Genomic DNA, 21,169 nt, shown 5'->3' with positions numbered 1-21,169 from the left:
TTTACATTTCTTCATAATGGTCCTTTAAAAAAAAATAGACTGAAAATATGAAAAAAAGAAGTGCAATTTGCTTTTTCCTTGCAATTACCATAGGTACACTTGTTGGAATTTAATGAAACCTATAGATGAAAGGACACAGTTGTATGTTGTACTGTTACACCGCCATCCCAGGTTAGGGGAGGGTTGGCGTTTTCAAACTAGATTATCCCCGGCACATTCTGTATGTGACTGTCCCAAGTCAGGAGCCTGTAATTCAGTGGTTGTCGTTTGTTGCTGTATATCATATTTGTTTTTCCTTCATTGTTTTGTACATAAATCAGGCCGTTAGTTTTCTCAATTGAATTGTTTTACATTTGTCATTAAGGGGCCTTTTATAGCTTACTATGCGGTATGGGTTTTGCTCATTGTTGAAGGCCGTAGTTGTTAACTTCTATGTCATTTTTATACGACCGCAAAAATTTTTGCGGTCGTATATTGGTATGACGTTGGCGTCGTCGTCGTCGTCGTCGTCTGGCGTCGTCCGGCGTCGTCCGAAGACACATTGGTTTTCGCACTCTAACTTTAGTTTAAGTGAATGGATCTCTATGAAATTTTACCATAAGGTTCAATACCACAAAAGGAAGTTTGGGATTGATTTTGGGGGTTATAGTACCAACAGTTAAGGAATTAGGGGCCAAAAAGGGGCCAAAAATAAGCATTTTTGTAACTTCCAGACATAACTTGTGTGTTAGTGTATGGATCTCTCTGACATTGTACTACAAGGTTCCATATCACACAGGAAATGCTGGGATTGATTTTGGGGGGTAATTGCCTCAAATCATTAGGAATTAGGGGCCAAAAAAGGGGCAAAAAACAAGCATTTTTCTAGTTTCATGACAATAACTTGTGTGTAAGTGTATGGATCTTTCTGAAATTGTACTACAAGGTTCCAAATCACAAAGGGAAAGCTGGAATTGAGTTTGGGGGTAATTGCCCAAAACGTTTAGGAATAAGGGGCCAAAAAGGGGCAAAAAATAAGCATTTTTCTAGTTTCCAGACAATAACTTGTGTTCAAGTGTATGGATCTCATTGAAATTGTACCACAAGGTTCCATATCACACAGTGAATGCTGGGATTGATTTTGGGGGTAATTGCCTCAAAATATTAGGAATAAGGGGCCAAAAAATGGGCAAAAAACAAGCATTTTTCTAGTTTCATGATAATAACTTGTGTGTAAGTGTATGGATCTTTCTGATATTGTACTACAAGGTTCCATATCACAAAGGGAAAGCTGGAATTGAGTTTGGGGGTAATTGCTTCAAATGTTTAGGAATAAGGGGCCAAAAAGGGGCAACAAATAAGCATTTTTCTAGTTTCCAGACAATAACTTGTGTTCAAGTGTATGGATCTCTCTGAAATTGTACTGCAAGGTACCATACCACAAAGGGAAGGCTGGGATTGAGTTTTGGGGTGATGAATCATAAGGGGGTTCAAAAAATTTGGGGGGGGATTTTTTTTTTTTTTTTCCTTTTTTTCTGTTTTTCCTTTTTTTTTTCTTTTAAAATTTTCCATTTTAAGTTGGTTATTTCTGTTTTATATTTAAAAGCAAATAATAATGATATGGTAGGAGATACTCACCAAACAGGATGTGTAAATTATTATATAATAAGTATTGTGCAATAGCAAGAAATTTTCAATTGCACAGTATTGCACAATAGCAAGAAATCTTCAATTGCACAGTATTGCGCAATAGCAAGAACTCTTCAATTGCACAGTATTGTGCAATAGCAAGAAATATCCAATAGCACAATATTGCACAATAGCAAGAAATTGTCAATTGTACAGTATTGCGCAATAGCAAGAAATATTCAATTGCACAGTATTGTGCAAAAGAAGATACTTCGTATAAATTGCTTATTTCTTGACCAATTTCAATGGGGTTTTATTCTTGAATTCTTTGGGTTCTTTAATATGCTGATTCTAACCGTGTATTAAGTTTTTGGATTTTGGGCCCCGTTTTTAAATTGGTCCACATTGAGGTCCAAAGGGTCCAAAATTAAACTTTGTTTGATTTCATCAAAAATTGAAATATTGGGGTTCTTTGATATGCCGAATCTAGCCGTGTATTTAGATTCGTAATTTTTGGTTCCGTTTTCAAATTGGTCTACATTAAGGTCCAAAGGGTCCAAAATTTAACTCAGTTTGATTTTAACAAAAATTGAATTCTTAGGGTTCTTTGATATGCTGAATCTAAACATGTATTTAGATTTTTGATTATGGGCCCAGTTTTCAAGTTGGTCCAAATCGGGGTCCAAAATTAAACTTTGTTTGATTTCAACAAAAATTGAATATATGGGGTTCTTTAATATGCTGATTCTAACCGTGTATTAAGTTTTTTGGATTTTGGGCCCCGTTTTTAAATTGGTCCACATTGAGGTCCAAAGGGTCCAAAATTAAACTTTGTTTGATTTCATCAAAAATTGAAATATTGGGGTTCTTTGATATGCCGAATCTAACCGTGTATTTAGATTCTTAATTTTTAGTTCCGTTTTCAAATTGGTCTACATTAAGGTCCAAAGGGTCCAAAATTTAACTTAGTTTGATTTTAACAAAAATTGAATTCTTAGGGTTCTTTGATATGCTGAATCTAAACATGTATTTAGATTTTTGATTATGGGCCCAGTTTTCAAGTTGGTCCAAATCAGGGTCCAAAATTAAACTTTGTTTGATTTCAACAAAAATTGAATATATGGGGTTCTTTGATATGCTGAATCTAACCATGTATTTAGATTTTTGATTTTTGGGCCCCATTATCAACTTTGTCCACATTGAGGTGAAAAGGGTCCAAAATTAAACTTTGTTTGATTTCATCAAAAATTGAATTCTTGGGGTTCTTTGATATGCTGAATCTAACCATGTATTTAGATTTTGGATATTGGACCATAATAGGTGAATGTTCAATTTAAAATTTTAAGTTCTTAGACCACATTCATTCTGTGTCAGAAACCTATGCTGTGTCAAATATTTAATCACAATCCAAATTCAGAGCTGTATCAAGCTTGAATGTTGTGTCCATACTTGCCCAACTGTTCAGGGTTCGACCTCTGCGGTCGTATCAAGCTGCGCCCTGCGGAGCATTTTATTGATCTCTGGTGGAGAGTTGTCTCTTTGGCAATCGTACCACATCTTCTTATTTTTATATATACAGCTGGTTGAATTTCCAGTCAAAATGTTAAAAGGTTAAGGTCATGGTTACACAAATATTCATTTTACGAAATACTTTGGGTCCAGATGGAATCTCATCATGATAGCATGCTGGCTTTTATCATATAAATGTGATTTTAAGATTGGACACAAATTTGAATTTTAGGCATATAATAAAATAAAAGATGTGATTAGTTACAGAAAGTTCAGAACATCATTTGCATTTGCATTATTAACATTTGCTTTTTGGGTATTGATATCAACGTTTATTTCCCTTTCTCCTTTAATATACAAAGAACTCATTACATGGTTTCATTAAAGATCAAATACATGCCTCACGGGTGAACTATAAGATTTTCACCGCTTCTCCCCTGATTGTGAAGAAAGCTGCAAAACACAATTTTGTGAAATGTCTACAAGACATTTACTGTTTTCCCATTTAAGACTATACCAAAGAGACAATCGTGAGCATCGATAATGAGCCAATCAAAGTTGTTTTTGATGATTGTAAAAAATATTTTAAAGGATCAAATCGGTTATCTTATTTTTTATTTTGTTTCAAAGGCCTTAACCCCTTAAACAACTGAACTAGTTCAAGATTTACTTGGTCCTTGGTGTGTCTAGATTTTAGTTCATGAATTATTATTACAAAGAATTCTAACGCTACCAATTTTACTGCACCATATGTGCTTTTCAATAAATGTCCCTTGGGTGATGCTTGAGGCCAATATATTTTGAAAATCTAAAACTTATGAGCTTATATACACAAAAAGACAAAACTTATACCCAAAGCCAGACAAGGAACCAGAGTTTTGCATGAGGGAGGTATATTCCTAAAATAATTTCCAAAAGTGTGTTACTGTTACTAAAACCACAAATTTTAATAACACATTATCCATATTTTCATGCCAGTACCGAAGTACTGGCTTACGTTACCAGTGTCTGAGCAGAAAGTTGATGAACCAGGAGTATGTCAAAGAACGTCTCGTTATTTTTCTTAAAAAGTTCATCGGAAGGTACCAAGACCTTGTTGATAAATATTCCGTATCAAATTCACAAATAAAACACGATGGTCTTGAAGTATAGATTCTGGGTACTGACGTTGCTTATCATCTTAATAACGTGTTATAGTATTCTTGTATTTGTCTTTTTGAATATTACTTTTACTGTTTAGTCTATTTTTTGGGTTATTCATTTGACGTGGCTCGGTACTTATACATCCCGTCATTGTGTCATTGTGCTATGGTAAATTTTTGTATTCTTGTCTTTCATTTTTGCTTATGTGCTTTGTCTATATGTCTTTTTGTGTTTATTTGTTACATATTTTTTTGTTTTCATAGTGATTAAGATTATAATACAATTTTGACTGTTGTACCCCTATTTTGACATTTTTACCTTTTATGTCTCTTTGTTTTGTTCACACATCATTGTCAATATAATGGAATTTTATGAGACTGTCATACAAATGAGAGGTTTAGCTAACTATAAAACCAGGTTTAATCCACCATTTTCTACATTAGAAAATGCCTGTACCAAGTCAGGAATATGACAGTTGTTATCCATTCGTTTGATGTGTTTGAGCTTTTGATTTTGCCATTTGATTAGGGACTTTCCGTTTTGAATTTTCACCGAAGTTCGGTATTTTTGTGATTTTACTTTTTACTGGGTTAGTGATAACCTCGGGGACTAACAGTCCATCAGCAAAGTTTTCGACTTTGTTGTAGTACAACATTAACGGTACAAATTATACTACACCAGATACGCATTTCGACAATGCATGTCTTCAGTAATGCCCGAAGCCAAAAACTTTCAATTTCAAAAGCTTATTAAAAAAATGAACAGCCTATAAACCAAAAATGACATAAAATATAAAAGCCCGACAAGGAATCAGAGCTTTGTATGTGGGAGATATATACCTTCATCTTAAATAATATCAAAAATTTTGCGACTGCAAATTTTAAAAACACAATATCCGTATTCTCATGCCAGTGCTGAAGTACTGGATACTGCATGGGCTAGTGATACTCTCGCGATCGGGAACTAACAATAAATGTCTCTTCCTTGATCATCAAGGCCAAAATATTTGAAAAACCAAACTTATTCAAAATGTGAAGAGATTATTAACCATTAGAGACAGATAGTATAGCTAAAGTCGGGAAATGAATCAAAGCTTTGCATGAGGGTGATATATTCCCTAATTCAAAATAATTTTAAAATTTTCACCATAAAAGTATTCAGCACTTCTGTGTTGACATGATATATAATTGATATGGTCATATTTATATATTAACTGTTTATAAAACTTTCAATTGTTCGAAATACTATGAAATTTCGACCCCAGAAATAGATCACCTTAGCTGTATTTGGCAAAACCTTTCGAATTTTGGGGTCCTCAAAGCTCTTCGGCATCGTACTTAATTTGGCTTTTTAACTTCGAGCGTTATTGATGAGTCTTGTAGACAAAACGCGCCTCTGTCGTACAAAATTATTAGCCTGGTATCTTTGATATGTTTTTTATAACAAAATATCCGTATTTGCATGATTTTCATGACATTACCAAAGTACTGGCTACTGGGATAGTGTTTCCATCGAGGACTAACAGTCCACCAGTAGAGGTATCGACCTAGTGTTAGTAAAAACATTAACGGTACCAATTTTACTGCACCAGATGCACATTTCGACAATGAATGAAGCCAAAATATTTGCAAAACCAAAAGTTTTTAAAACAATAACGAGGTTATAAAGCAAAAATGACCCCCCAAAAAAAATTGACAAGTCGGGCAAGGAATTAGAGCTTTGCACGAAGGAGATATATTATTTTATCTTAGATAATTTCCCAAATTTTGCAACAGCAAATTTTGAAAACACTTTATCCGTATTTTCATGCCAATACCGAAGTACTGGCTACTGGGCTTGACTGTGATTCCTTCCTGATAAAGGATTAACAGTCCACCAGCAGCGGTATTGACCCAGTGATAGTAATGACATTAACGGTACCAATTTTACTGCACCAGATGCGTTTCTCGAGAATAAATGAAGCCAAAATATTTTAAATCCAAAACGTGCTAAAAGTGAAGAGCTTATAAACCATAAGACACAAAGTATATACAAATTCGGGCAAGGAATCAGAGTTTTGCATGATGGTGATATATTCTTTAGTCAAAAATAATTTAGAATATTTTGTAACAGCATCGTACATGCCACACAGGCATTACCAGAGATGCATACAGAGAAGCGGCCAAAGCAAAGGCCGATATCGATTGGAGTTGTTCTAACTGCCTTATTGTGGACCAACCCTTACCAACTGAGCAACAACCTAGACCACTAAGTCTTGTAGCATACAGTGATTTCGAATCAGATCATGATATTGCCTCACAGAGACCGGCCATACCTGTAGCCCATTTCAACGACTCCGACACAGGTCCGGTGTTAAGCTCGCCAGATATACTTATTGGCAGACCAAAACTTTTCAGGGACAGTGACTCAGATTCAGATCATTATATTGTTAGACGCCGACCACCACCTAGAGTCATAACCGAAGACAACTCTGACTCGGACCATGCTGCAGACGATACATTTGACATTAACAATCGCTCGTTTGTTATTCCGGTCCCAGTCAACGAAGGGTCTCTGTCTGACAGCTCGGTTGACGACCCTATGGAGGGCATTGATACAACTGCCACAATTACTTACAAGATATTAGACCAAGGTACCAAACGTGGTAAACATAAGCTTTATTCTAGTGATGGTTTTTCTTTCACTGTTAAAAGGCAGCAAAATGAAAAGACCTGGTGGTGGTGTAGTGTAAGAGGTAAAAATAACAGGTGTCCAGCAGCGGTTAGCCAAATAAGTGACAAATTCGTTCCAGGCAAAGTACCACATAATCATCCTTCTACACCTGGTTCAGTGGTTGCGGCCACAATTTCATCAACTGTCAAGGCACAAGCGGCATTACCAGCCCATGCTTTTACTAGATCATCAGAGATTGTGAAGACAATTCTAGCAACGCATGCTAATGTAAACCTGCCGGAGGCAAGTCGTCCTGCCATCACTAATTTAAAAAGACAATGTAATCGTAGACGTCAAAAAGATCGTCCTCCTGAGCCAAAACACCTAGATTTCGATCTTGCAGAATACTACCTGCCGGACAACTTCCTGAAAGCTGATATCAAAAAGAATGGTCAAAGATATATAGTCTTAGCCACAGATCAGTAACTACAATTACTGTCTAAGTCCAAATGTTGGTATATGGACGGCACTTTCAAAGTGGTAAAGGTACCATTCAAGCAGCTATTTACCATCAACTGCTTCCTAAACAGTGGGACAGAAACCAAACAGGTACCAGCCCGGGTTAAAAAAGGAGGAGGGTTATGCAATTGCATGTAAAAGTGAAAAAAAAAGGAGAAAATAATATTTTTTTCAGGTCCTGTGCCATAGGTCGTGTGCCATTAATCTACTTAATCACTTTACACCTACTGTAATTACTTTTTCACTAGTTCAGTAGCCAGTACTTTGATATTGGCAAGAAAATACAAAATTAATGTCTTTTCAAAATTTGCTGTTGCAAAATTTTGGAAATAATTTCAGATAAAGGAATATATCTGCCTCATGCAAATATCTGATTCATTGCCTGAATTTGTCCAAATGTTCAGTCATTTTTGGTTTACATGCTCTTCATCTTTCCAATAAGTTTTGGATTTTTAAAACTTTTGGCCCTAAACATCACGGAAGACATTTATTGTCGAAATGCGCATATCGTTCAGTAAAATTGGTACCGTGTATGGTATTACTACCATTGGGTCGGTACTTCTGAAATTATATATGCTCGGATGAGTACATGCGAAGATCTAATTCTTTGTGAAATCTAAGTTTAAGGGTCACTTAAGGTTTAATAAGATGTTTTATGCATACTGGCCCTGGTCTTTAAAAATCTTTTCTTGATTACTGAAGACTAAGAACGGCAATAATCTATAGCAAATAATTATTGTGCAGACATTCATTTGTCGGTTCTAAATGAGGTCTATATATGGAATTTGTCTCGCCTTGATGGAGTCAAAAAAGCGAGACTTATGTATGCTGTTTCCGACGGCGTCAACAATTTAATAGTTTGTGATTAGGTCAGTTTATGGGGAACACTAGTGGTAGGTCAATGCTATTTGGAATGCAGTTGTATTAGCATTGGAACATCTCATTTCCATGGAGATTATTTAGCCCCGTCTCCTCAATCGTGGTCTATTGACTTTGAACATTTTGCTTACTTTACATGTATCAGTTTGTGATAAGGTCAGTTTAAGAGGATCCACTGGTGGTAGGTCAATAATGTGTGTTATGTAGATGCATTAGCATTTGCACATCTCATTTCAATTGAGATTATCCCCCCCCCCCCCCCCCCCCCCCGCCCAAGTCATGGTCTATTGACTTTTAAACTTTTTGCATACTTTACATGTATTAGTTTGTGATTATGTCAGTTTAAGAGTTTAAGGGGAACCACGAGTTGAAGGTCAATAATATTTGGTATGCAGATTAGCATTGACACATCTCATTTCCATGGAAATTATTTGGCTTCGCCTCCTCAGTAATGGTCTATTGACTGAAATTTTTGCACAGTTTATATTTTAAGTTTGTGATTAGATCAGTTTTAGATGAACCACTAATTTTAAGTCAATGGTATTTGGTGTGCAGATGTATTAGCATTTGCAAGTCTCTTTTCCATGGTGGTTATATGGCTCCACCCCTCAGCATGGTTCATTAACTTTGAAACTGTTACATTTACAAATTAAAGTTTGTGTTTAGGTTATTGTAAAGGGAACCACTTATGATAAGTCAATGGTAGTTGGTATGGTTCCACCGGGTCGATACCACTGATAGTGGACTGTTAGTCCCGATCGCGAGGGAATCACTAGCTCAGTAGCCAGTACTTTAATATCGGCAAGGAAATACAAATAAGTCTTTTCAAAATTTGCTGTTGCCAAATTTTGGAAATACTTGCATATTCACTGCGCTAAACATCATATGTTTTTAGATGTATGGTGTACCATTTGGTTCAAAAGGTATTTTTATCGATTAACCGCTATTTTTATCTGTTAACCGCTATTTATATGTCGGTTTACCGCTTTTTATTGGTTAACCACTATGTTTATCGGATAATCGCTATTTATATATCGGTTAACCGTTATTTTTATCGGTTAACCGCTATTTTTAATTGTTTATCACTTCCAATTTATCCTCTATGCACAAAACAACTTATTATTTGAAATGAGTATAAGTGATTGATGGATGAAGTTTATCGCTTAACCTGTTAAAACAGTAATTTGGATTGCTTACTCCTCCCATATATCTATTGTTAGCCAATCATTCCCACCCTAGTTCTAGAATTGTTTGGAAAATTCCTACATGTTTCGAGTATTGAACACGTGGCAATTCTATAGCACATTACACTATTGCACGTCAGCAATCTTTATTTTATTTATGACAAAATGTATTGGTTTTGCATGAATTAAACACCACCAAGCATGGATTCATCTACCTCTCAGCTTCCCTTCTTCTCCCGCCCTCATCTCTTTTTTTATATTTACGCCAACATAATCACGCGGGAGACGCTTTCCCTGATAATAGAATTAAAAAAAAACGATGGTTACGTGGTCGAATTTACAATTTTTCCCACTTTATTCCTAAATAAATCCAGCTTAATTTTCATATCATAATTTACTTAATCGATTTATGAATTATTGTTTGTTTTGTACATTCTTTTTAAAAAACATTGGAAACAATATTATGCACTGGTTGTTTTTGGCTTTTCAAGCGTTTTGAACACTTCATCTGTGATTTGCGTAGCTGTGTGCTCATCTTGAATATTAGGGAGTTCGTGAGTTTGATCCTCGATCGATCAAACCAAATATGTACTTTGAAATTGATGTGTTCTTCATTTTCGCTATGTCCAATGATGTTATGAGAAAAATCAAAAATTTGGTTGCTCAGGGTAAGTAACTGGAGACTGTGATGCTGTGGACTATTAAATTGTCAGCCTGTAAAATGTTCTTGTACATATTCGTTCGACTTTATTGCCTTTAATATGCACATATTATTAGTCGCTGAACGTTCACCATATATCAATCATTCATTCATTCAACGTCTTCAACGTTTGCAATTTGAAGCTGAAATTTATATTACTAAATCAACTTAGATATGTTTTACATAATCCAGTATTTGTAACCATAAGCTTTGTTTAGAACAAGACAAACAAGTATTAGATACAAGATTTTTTTTTCATTAGCTGGTATTGGCTTTGAACAAGCTGTCAGTAACTGAGAGTACTCTCAGATCTGTACTTAGTGTCTTTTTTGTTTTTGGGATGTATAAGTACCCGTCCACATCCACTCTGTGTTTTTGTTAGATGTATTTCTATTTGTATCCATCTGATGAGTTAAGCCTTTTTCAACTGATTTTTATAGTTTGTTCTTATGTTGTACTGTTACACCACTGTCCCAGGTTAGGGGAGGGTAGAGCGCTCACAAACATGTTAACCCCACCACATTTTTTAAGTGATTGTTCCAAGTCAGGAGCCTGTGGTTCAGTGGTTGCAGTTGGTTCATGTCTGTCATATTTTTTTCGTAAACTGTTTTGTTATAAATTAGGACGTTAGTTTTCAAATTGAAATGTTTCAGATCTGTCATATTTTTTTCGTAAACTGTTTTGTTATAAATTAGGACGTTAGTTTTCAAATTGAAATGTTTCAGATTTTTCAAGTCGGGGCCCTTTTTAGCCGACCATACGGTATGGGTTTTTCTCATTGTTGAAGGCCGTACGGTTGCCTATAATTGCTTACATCCACTTCATTTGAACTTTGGTGGATAGCTGTCTCATTGGCAATCATACCACATCTCCTTATTTTTATATTCACACTTTGTTGTAATTTTCATTCACTTAAATGTATTTACTTTATAACAACAATAGTTACTGTATTTGCATTCTGGTACAGGATTATGTGAATGTTCACCTACGTCGCCAACGTCGCTAACATTTACGAAATCATTACTGTTTGCCAACGTCACCAACTTCGCCAACATGTACGAAATCATTACTGTTTGCCAACGTCGCCAACGTCGCCAACCTTTACGAAATCATTACTGTTCGCCAACGTCGCCAACCTTTACGAAATCCTTACTGTTCGCCAATGTCGCCAACGTTGCCAATCTTTACGAAACCAGTACTATTCGCCAACGTCGCCAACACTTACTGTTCGCCCAGTTCGCTTACTTTGCAAACATTTACGAATTCATTATACTGTTCGCCAACTTCGCCAACATTTATGAAATCATTACTGTTCGTCAAGTTCGCCACTGTTCGACAACATTTATGAAATAATTACAGTTTGCCAACTTCGCCAACCTTTACGAAATCATTACTGATTGCCAACTTCGCCAACATTATCGAAATCATTACTGTTCGCCAACTTCGCCAACCTTTACGAATTATTAGGGACCGTGCAATATTTATCAGGCAGGTGGGACTAGTGCTTAAACAATAGTTGGACAAACATATTTTTCATCCACTTCAGGCAAAGGGTCTCCACTTTTTCACCTTTGGTGACCATAGGACATGAAGATTTATTTAAACTAAAAATTGTAGCTTTTTCTTACCTATTAATTAAATCCCTAAATTTGACAGTAAAAAACCAAACAACCAAATACTTTTTTTCTGCATGAATGTCATAGGACATTTAGTTTTTACGGCTCAAATCAGTATATGACATTAACTGTGTTTTGTCATAACCAGAATTTGCACTGGTCCTACCTGCCTGATAAATATTGCACGGTCCCTTAATGTTTGCCAAGTTCGCCAACCTTTACAAAATCATTATTGTTCACCAAATTCACCAACATTATTTTATATGTAATGTTCACAAACTTAGCCAAGTTCGCCTACATTTATTTTTTTTATGTTCTATTCGCCAACTTCGTCAACATTAATTATTTGGCTTTCATGTCGATCCGGCCCCACGTCGATCCGGCCCAAGTCGATCCGTCCCACGTCGATCCGGCCCAACGTCGATCCGGCCCATATTTAAAGTCGATCCGTCCCAATAAAAAAATATATTTATAAGGAATAAAACTAAAGATATATATTAATTGTAATTCATAAATGTTTATGAATTTTATTATAATGTAAAAGGTGTGCGGTAAAAAAAAATTGGCCTTTGACAAATATTTTCTTCAGATGAGTTTAAAACAACTATGTTGATTATGTTTTCATTACAAGTTTTCAAGATTAATGGATATATATTATATATGTATACGTACTGCGTATGATAGTTACTGTATATGTTATTGTAGTGCTGCAAGTGTGACCCCTTTTATATTATGTTAGTGACAGTGTAACTGTTAGTGTAAATGATTTAAGAGTTATATATATTTATGTGAGTGTCAGAGATAGTGTGTTTGTTAGTGTGTATGAATTTATTGTTATATTATAGTAATGCTGATATTATATTTTAGAGAGTGAAAATGTGCATTCAGTGTAATCATTTTGTTATTATCTTGCAATAAAGAATAATGGATACTCATATAACTTGTTTTTTTTATCTACACACAACTATTCAAAATATTGTCAACTTTAAAAAAATATATTGACTATATTCGATATTACAAATAAAAAACATGTATTATAGAAGCCTTTAGCTGATGTTACCTTAAATAAAAATACAATTAATTATTATAACACATAACACCAAACAAAAGATCAAACTATAAAGACCTTGTTGATTACGTAACTTTAATCAATCAGGATTTGATTGAATTAAGTGATTACGAGTGGCATTACCTTAGTTCACATTCATTAGACAATTGTTGAATAAACAAACCAATTATAGACTAATGATTTGATTAAACAAGTCATTATGATGAGTTAAATTTTATAGGTTCCATTGGACTGTAAATATTTATTTAGCTATTCTGTGTGTGAATTAAATAAAATAAAAATCGCCATGACATTCAAAGTTATCATGGAAAATAACTTCATATTAAAATATGTTGAAGCTGCTTTACAAACAGACACAATCACACTCATTTTCGTATCGATGTAAAATAATTCTTTGACTGGTACTCCAATAACTTACCTGTTTTCATCCATCAACGATACTTTTTACAAATTCCATTTATACTGTTAAAATTTGTCACAAAATCCTCCAAAGTCAATATAGTTTATTCATATTTTATTATGGGGCCGGATCGACGTAGGGACGGATCGACGTGGGCCGGATCGACTTGGGGCCGGATCGGTTTGGGGACGGAACGACCGGATACCATTATTTGTAGCTACAAAACACAAAAGGTACAGGCCACAGACCACAATTAAATTCCCCTATTAGTTCTTTATAACGTTTTGTTTCATTAAAAAAATTGCACCTTGCATTTTTGTCAAATCTTTTGTGTGTATAATGTATAGTACTAGTCCAAAAATATATCCAAATTTCAGAAAGATTGAACCAATGACTCTTACAAATTTAGCCAATACACATCCATACCCCTATGGACAAGTCAAGAGATGTTCCGAAAACTGTAAATATCACCTTTTTGCACCTGGCCTAATCACTCTTTCCATATCAAAATCAGTTAAAATACAACATCCAAAAGATTATTTCATCTCTCTTCTTTTATTTCCACCCAAAAAAACCTAAGAAATGAGTGAGGAAGGGAAAGAAAAAAAATTAAGAAAAAATACACTCTAATTAAAAGGAACTATATTCGTCGAAAATAGGTCGAAAAAAAATATTCCCTTGAATTTGACAGTTGTAGATAATTGATCCTTCATTTCATTGCAGTAAAACATTTCTTGGTCATAAACATATATATTGGGTATTTCAAAGCACCATTTTTTTTTTATTTAGGGTTTCTATAGAATATTTTGGAAACTTGAGGTTACATGGTTACTAAAGCTTGTACACAGGTTAAAAAAGGGGGAAAATTTGATTGGTTAACTTCCAGTGATGGTTATTTTCTTATATGCAATGAAATGTTATGTGAAATTTTTTCTATAGTACTGGACAGGATCAAACTTTACTCATGCCAAGTATTTCTTTATTTGAAACAAAGATAAATTCTGCACAATTTTTTGAAAAGTGCAAATTTAACAAAGACTAATAGGGGAAAATCAATGGTGGTATTACACCTTTAACTGTTCTAGAGTTATGCCCCTTTACAAATGGAAAAATTGCTGAATTTTTCATTTCCGTTCTCTAACTTAAGTTTGCCTCAACCAAATGTTATGAAACTTATACTCAATACTTATCGACACAAAACTCCGATCAAGTACAAATTTGGGTAGCGTCACTTATTCCGTTCTTCAGTTATGTCCCTTTATAACTTTATATGATATGCAAGCGGGGGCATCATCTGTGTCCCATGGACACATTCCCCATTTATTAGTCCCCTACCGACGAAGTCGAAGGGGACTTTAGGTTTGCCCACTGTCCGTCTGTCTGTCCGTCCGTCTGTCCATCCGTCAGTCCGGCAACTCAGTTTTCCACACTTTTTTTCTTCGTTCTTGAAGACATTGATTTGATATTTAGTATATAGTTTTATAATGACAAGTTATAGATCAAGTTCAAATTTTGTTCCGGTCTGATGATTTAGTCCAGAGTTATGGTCCATAAAAAAACTCCATAACTAATGTTAGAGTACTATGTTAAACCATATATCTGTACAAAGGGAGATAACTCATTTTTTAAAATTTGGTAAATTGTTTGAGGAATTTTGTGGCAGGTTTATATGTTATTTTGTATAAACTAATTTTCTGAATGCTACATGTATATATATATATATATTTTTTTATTAAGTGAAATCCTTAAATTAGATAATAATCTATTTTTATTAAAGTATATATTTCATTACATTACTTTGTGTAGATAAAAGTTGTTGACATTTTATAGATAAGTTACAAATCTATATTAGTTTGTGACAAATGAAAAAAAAAATATTTGGAACTATTAATTTTATTTGATTGTAATTCGAAAATAGATATACATTGTATTACATCATATCTAATGTTAGAGTGTTATAGGTTTTCCACACTTTTTTCATCTGGCTTGAAGATATTGATTGACAATTGGTATATAGTTTTATCATGACAAGTTACAGATCAAGTTCAAATTTTTGTTTCAGTCTGATAATTTTGTGCAGAGTTATGGTCCTTGGACTTGAAAAAATTCTCTCATATATTCAGTTTTCCACACTGTTTTTAGCCATGCTTTAAAATATTGACTTGATATTTTCTATTTGTTTACACCATGACAAGTTATAGAACAAGTTAGCATTTTGTTCCAGTATAATGAATTTTTACCCGATAGGGGACTATGTATTGCCATGCAATACTCTCAGAATGCTTGTCTTTTTTAGCCATGGCATTGTCAGTTTATTTTCGACTTATGAGTTTGAATGTCCCTTTGGTATCTTTCACCTCTCTTTTTTTCATCATGCTTGAAAATATTGATTTGATAATTGGTATATAGTTGTATCATGACAAGTTACAGATCAAGTTCGAATTTTGTTCCGGTCTGATGATTTTATGCAGAGTTATGGTCCTTGGACATAGAAAATTCACTAATAATCAGTTTTCTACACTTTTTTTTTCATCATGCTTGAAGATATTGACGATATTTGTTATAAAGTTAACACCATGACAAATTATAGAACAAGTTAGCATTTTGTTACAGTACAATGAAATTTTAACCTGTAGGGGACTATGTATTGCCATGCAATACTCTCAGAATGCTTGTTTAATTTAATTATTAAATTGAATTTTCTGTTATTATTGTCTATTAAATTTCAAATTCAGAGTAATAAACTATGACATCGTGTACATAACAATCATCCGTATTTAATTAAAGCGCACACTTGATCAAGTGTCTCCGTGAAGGGTAATAGAGTATTTGCCATGGGATAGAACAAATTGTCACCCTCGTATTAACCAATCAAAATCTGGCATTTTAACATGAAGTACAATAATACACAATACCCTTTCACACTTGGTAAAGATAAATATTACAATATATACTGTAACGTTCACCATTCACCATACACGTTTGAAATGGAAATTTAAAACATTCAGTGGAAATATTTTGTAAGGATTATAGATGAAGTTTGGGGGTACATAGTGACAAATATATTATTTGGGTTAAAGTTTCATGAAATCAAATCAAAACCCTGATGTCACTTGTGCTATATCGATATTTTTTAAGGCTTCGTCTCTTACATTTGATATCGCAAACATCATAGTACAGTAACATAGAGGTGAATATTCTTTATATCCTATCAATGTACATGTCAAGTAATGTATTAGAGATATATGCTAAGATATTCTGACGTGTGTAAATGTATTTCCACAGAATCGTTTTCATTTTGTTGTGAGCTCTTATTTATTTGTTTAAACTCTATGTGAACCTATTGCTTTTGATTAAGATTTTGTATATAATATAAATCCAAATGTTTTTATAAGATGTAACGTTTTAAACAGCATCTCATATTTTTATGATTTAAGTATGTGTTTTATGTTTTAGAAGTTGTTAATTTTTACAATATTTCTTATGTATGTGAATCGCTTTAATATAGTTTTACAAAACAATTTTATCTGTCGTTTAAAATTTCTTGAGGGAAACTTCATTTTAGTATACCATAAAATGATTTATATTTAGTAATATTAAATATCATATGTACAATTCTTTATGTTTCAATTATTTACATTTCTTCATAATGGTCCTTTAAAAAAAAATAGACTGAAAATATGAAAAAAAGAAGTGCAATTTGCTTTTTCCTTGCAATTACCATAGGTACACTTGTTGGAATTTAATGAAACCTATAGATGAAAGGACACAGTTGTATGTTGTACTGTTACACCGCCATCCCAGGTTAGGGGAGGGTTGGCGTTTTCAAACTAGATTATCCCCGGCACATTCTGTATGTGACTGTCCCAAGTCAGGAGCCTGTAATTCAGTGGTTGTCGTTTGTTGCTGTATATCATATTTGTTTTTCCTTCATTGTTTTGTACATAAATCAGGCCGTTAGTTTTCTCAATTGAATTGTTTTACATTTGTCATTAAGGGGCCTTTTATAGCTTACTATGCGGTATGGGTTTTGCTCATTGTTGAAGGCCGTAGTTGTTAACTTCTATGTCATTTTTATACGACCGCAAAAATTTTTGCGGTCGTATATTGGTATGACGTTGGCGTCGTCGTCGTCGTCGTCGTCTGGCGTCGTCCGGCGTCGTCCGAAGACACATTGGTTTTCGCACTCTAACTTTAGTTTAAGTGAATGGATCTCTATGAAATTTTACCATAAGGTTCAATACCACAAAAGGAAGTTTGGGATTGATTTTGGGGGTTATAGTACCAACAGTTAAGGAATTAGGGGCCAAAAAGGGGCCAAAAATAAGCATTTTTGTAACTTCCAGACATAACTTGTGTGTTAGTGTATGGATCTCTCTGACATTGTACTACAAGGTTCCATATCACACAGGAAATGCTGGGATTGATTTTGGGGGGTAATTGCCTCAAATCATTAGGAATTAGGGGCCAAAAAAGGGGCAAAAAACAAGCATTTTTCTAGTTTCATGACAATAACTTGTGTGTAAGTGTATGGATCTTTCTGAAATTGTACTACAAGGTTCCAAATCACAAAGGGAAAGCTGGAATTGAGTTTGGGGGTAATTGCCCAAAACGTTTAGGAATAAGGGGCCAAAAAGGGGCAAAAAATAAGCATTTTTCTAGTTTCCAGACAATAACTTGTGTTCAAGTGTATGGATCTCATTGAAATTGTACCACAAGGTTCCATATCACACAGTGAATGCTGGGATTGATTTTGGGGGTAATTGCCTCAAAATATTAGGAATAAGGGGCCAAAAAAGGGGCAAAAAACAAGCATTTTTCTAGTTTCATGATAATAACTTGTGTGTAAGTGTATGGATCTTTCTGATATTGTACTACAAGGTTCCATATCACAAAGGGAAAGCTGGAATTGAGTTTGGGGGTAATTGCTTCAAATGTTTAGGAATAAGGGGCCAAAAAGGGGCAAAAAATAAGCATTTTTCTAGTTTCCAGACAATAACTTGTGTTCAAGTGTATGGATCTCTCTGAAATTGTACTGCAAGGTACCATACCACAAAGGGAAGGCTGGGATTGAGTTTTGGGGTGATGAATCATAAGGGGGTTCAAAAAATTTGGGGGGGGGATTTTTTTTTTTTTTCCTTTTTTTCTGTTTTTCCTTTTTTTTTTTCTTTTAAAATTTTCCATTTTAAGTTGGTTATTTCTGTTTTATATTTAAAAGCAAATAATAATGATATGGTAGGAGATACTCACCAAACAGGATGTGTAAATTATTATATAATAAGTATTGTGCAATAGCAAGAAATTTTCAATTGCACAGTATTGCACAATAGCAAGAAATCTTCAATTGCACAGTATTGCGCAATAGCAAGAACTCTTCAATTGCACAGTATTGTGCAATAGCAAGAAATATCCAATAGCACAATATTGCACAATAGCAAGAAATTGTCAATTGTACAGTATTGCGCAATAGCAAGAAATATTCAATTGCACAGTATTGTGCAAAAGAAGATACTTCGTATAAATTGCTTATTTCTTGACCAATTTCAATGGGGTTTTATTCTTGAATTCTTTGGGTTCTTTAATATGCTGATTCTAACCGTGTATTAAGTTTTTGGATTTTGGGCCCCGTTTTTAAATTGGTCCACATTGAGGTCCAAAGGGTCCAAAATTAAACTTTGTTTGATTTCATCAAAAATTGAAATATTGGGGTTCTTTGATATGCCGAATCTAGCCGTGTATTTAGATTCGTAATTTTTGGTTCCGTTTTCAAATTGGTCTACATTAAGGTCCAAAGGGTCCAAAATTTAACTCAGTTTGATTTTAACAAAAATTGAATTCTTAGGGTTCTTTGATATGCTGAATCTAAACATGTATTTAGATTTTTGATTATGGGCCCAGTTTTCAAGTTGGTCCAAATCGGGGTCCAAAATTAAACTTTGTTTGATTTCAACAAAAATTGAATATATGGGGTTCTTTAATATGCTGATTCTAACCGTGTATTAAGTTTTTTGGATTTTGGGCCCCGTTTTTAAATTGGTCCACATTGAGGTCCAAAGGGTCCAAAATTAAACTTTGTTTGATTTCATCAAAAATTGAAATATTGGGGTTCTTTGATATGCCGAATCTAACCGTGTATTTAGATTCTTAATTTTTAGTTCCGTTTTCAAATTGGTCTACATTAAGGTCCAAAGGGTCCAAAATTTAACTTAGTTTGATTTTAACAAAAATTGAATTCTTAGGGTTCTTTGATATGCTGAATCTAAACATGTATTTAGATTTTTGATTATGGGCCCAGTTTTCAAGTTGGTCCAAATCAGGGTCCAAAATTAAACTTTGTTTGATTTCAACAAAAATTGAATATATGGGGTTCTTTGATATGCTGAATCTAACCATGTATTTAGATTTTTGATTTTTGGGCCCCATTATCAACTTTGTCCACATTGAGGTGAAAAGGGTCCAAAATTAAACTTTGTTTGATTTCATCAAAAATTGAATTCTTGGGGTTCTTTGATATGCTGAATCTAACCATGTATTTAGATTTTGGATATTGGACCATAATAGGTGAATGTTCAATTTAAAATTTTAAGTTCTTAGACCACATTCATTCTGTGTCAGAAACCTATGCTGTGTCAAATATTTAATCACAATCCAAATTCAGAGCTGTATCAAGCTTGAATGTTGTGTCCATACTTGCCCAACTGTTCAGGGTTCGACCTCTGCGGTCGTATCAAGCTGCGCCCTGCGGAGCATTTTATTGATCTCTGGTGGAGAGTTGTCTCTTTGGCAATCGTACCACATCTTCTTATTTTTATATATACAGCTGGTTGAATTTCCAGTCAAAATGTTAAAAGGTTAAGGTCATGGTTACACAAATATTCATTTTACGAAATACTTTGGGTCCAGATGGAATCTCATCATGATAGCATGCTGGCTTTTATCATATAAATGTGATTTTAAGATTGGACACAAATTTGAATTTTAGGCATATAATAAAATAAAAGATGTGATTAGTTACAGAAAGTTCAGAACATCATTTGCATTTGCATTATTAACATTTGCTTTTTGGGTATTGATATCAACGTTTATTTCCCTTTCTCCTTTAATATACAAAGAACTCATTACATGGTTTCATTAAAGATCAAATACATGCCTCACGGGTGAACTATAAGATTTTCACCGCTTCTCCCCTGATTGTGAAGAAAGCTGCAAAACACAATTTTGTGAAATGTCTACAAGACATTTACTGTTTTCCCATTTAAGACTATACCAAAGAGACAATCGTGAGCATCGATAATGAGCCAATCAAAGTTGTTTTTGATGATTGTAAAAAATATTTTAAAGGATCAAATCGGTTATCTTATTTTTTATTTTGTTTCAAAGGCCTTAACCCCTTAAACGACTGAACTAGTTCAAGATTTACTTGGTCCTTGGTGTGTCTAGATTTTAGTTCATGAATTATTATTACAAAGAATTCTAACGCTACCAATTTTACTGCACCATATGTGCTTTTCAATAAATGTCCCTTGGGTGATGCTTGAGGCCAATATATTTTGAAAATCTAAAACTTATGAGCTTATATACACAAAAAGACAAAACTTATACCCAAAGCCAGACAAGGAACCAGAGTTTTGCATGAGGGAGGTATATTCCTAAAATAATTTCCAAAAGTGTGTTACTGTTACTAAAACCACAAATTTTAATAACACATTATCCATATTTTCATGCCAGTACCGAAGTACTGGCTTACGTTACCAGTGTCTGAGCAGAAAGTTGATGAACCAGGAGTATGTCAAAGAACGTCTCGTTATTTTTCTTAAAAAGTTCATCGGAAGGTACCAAGACCTTGTTGATAAATATTCCGTATCAAATTCACAAATAAAACACGATGGT

The 21,169-nt window shown here is 34.1% G+C and overlaps 1 long non-coding RNA gene across 4 annotated transcripts in view; it reads left to right on the top strand.

Annotated features, from left to right (window-relative positions):
- The window catches only part of LOC127729534 (uncharacterized), a 115,253-nt gene that overhangs the window by 61,415 nt on the left and 32,669 nt on the right, over nucleotides 1–21,169 (top strand). Inside the window, exon 3 of one of the 4 annotated variants that reach the window (XR_007994676.1) lies at nucleotides 18,322–20,030. The exons of 2 other annotated variants lie outside the window; for them this stretch is intronic. This is a non-coding gene — a long non-coding RNA (uncharacterized LOC127729534). Of the gene's footprint in view, nucleotides 1–1,409; nucleotides 1,509–18,321; nucleotides 20,031–21,169 lie in introns of those variants that run through there. One more of the 4 variants, XR_007994677.1, reaches the window with a different exon arrangement.

The sequence above is a fragment of the Mytilus californianus genome, unplaced genomic scaffold, assembly GCF_021869535.1.
Source record: "Mytilus californianus isolate M0D057914Y unplaced genomic scaffold, xbMytCali1.0.p SCAF_2, whole genome shotgun sequence".
NCBI classification, from domain to species: Eukaryota; Metazoa; Mollusca; class Bivalvia; order Mytilida; family Mytilidae; genus Mytilus; species Mytilus californianus.
This window is presented reverse-complemented; position numbering and strand designations above follow the sequence as displayed.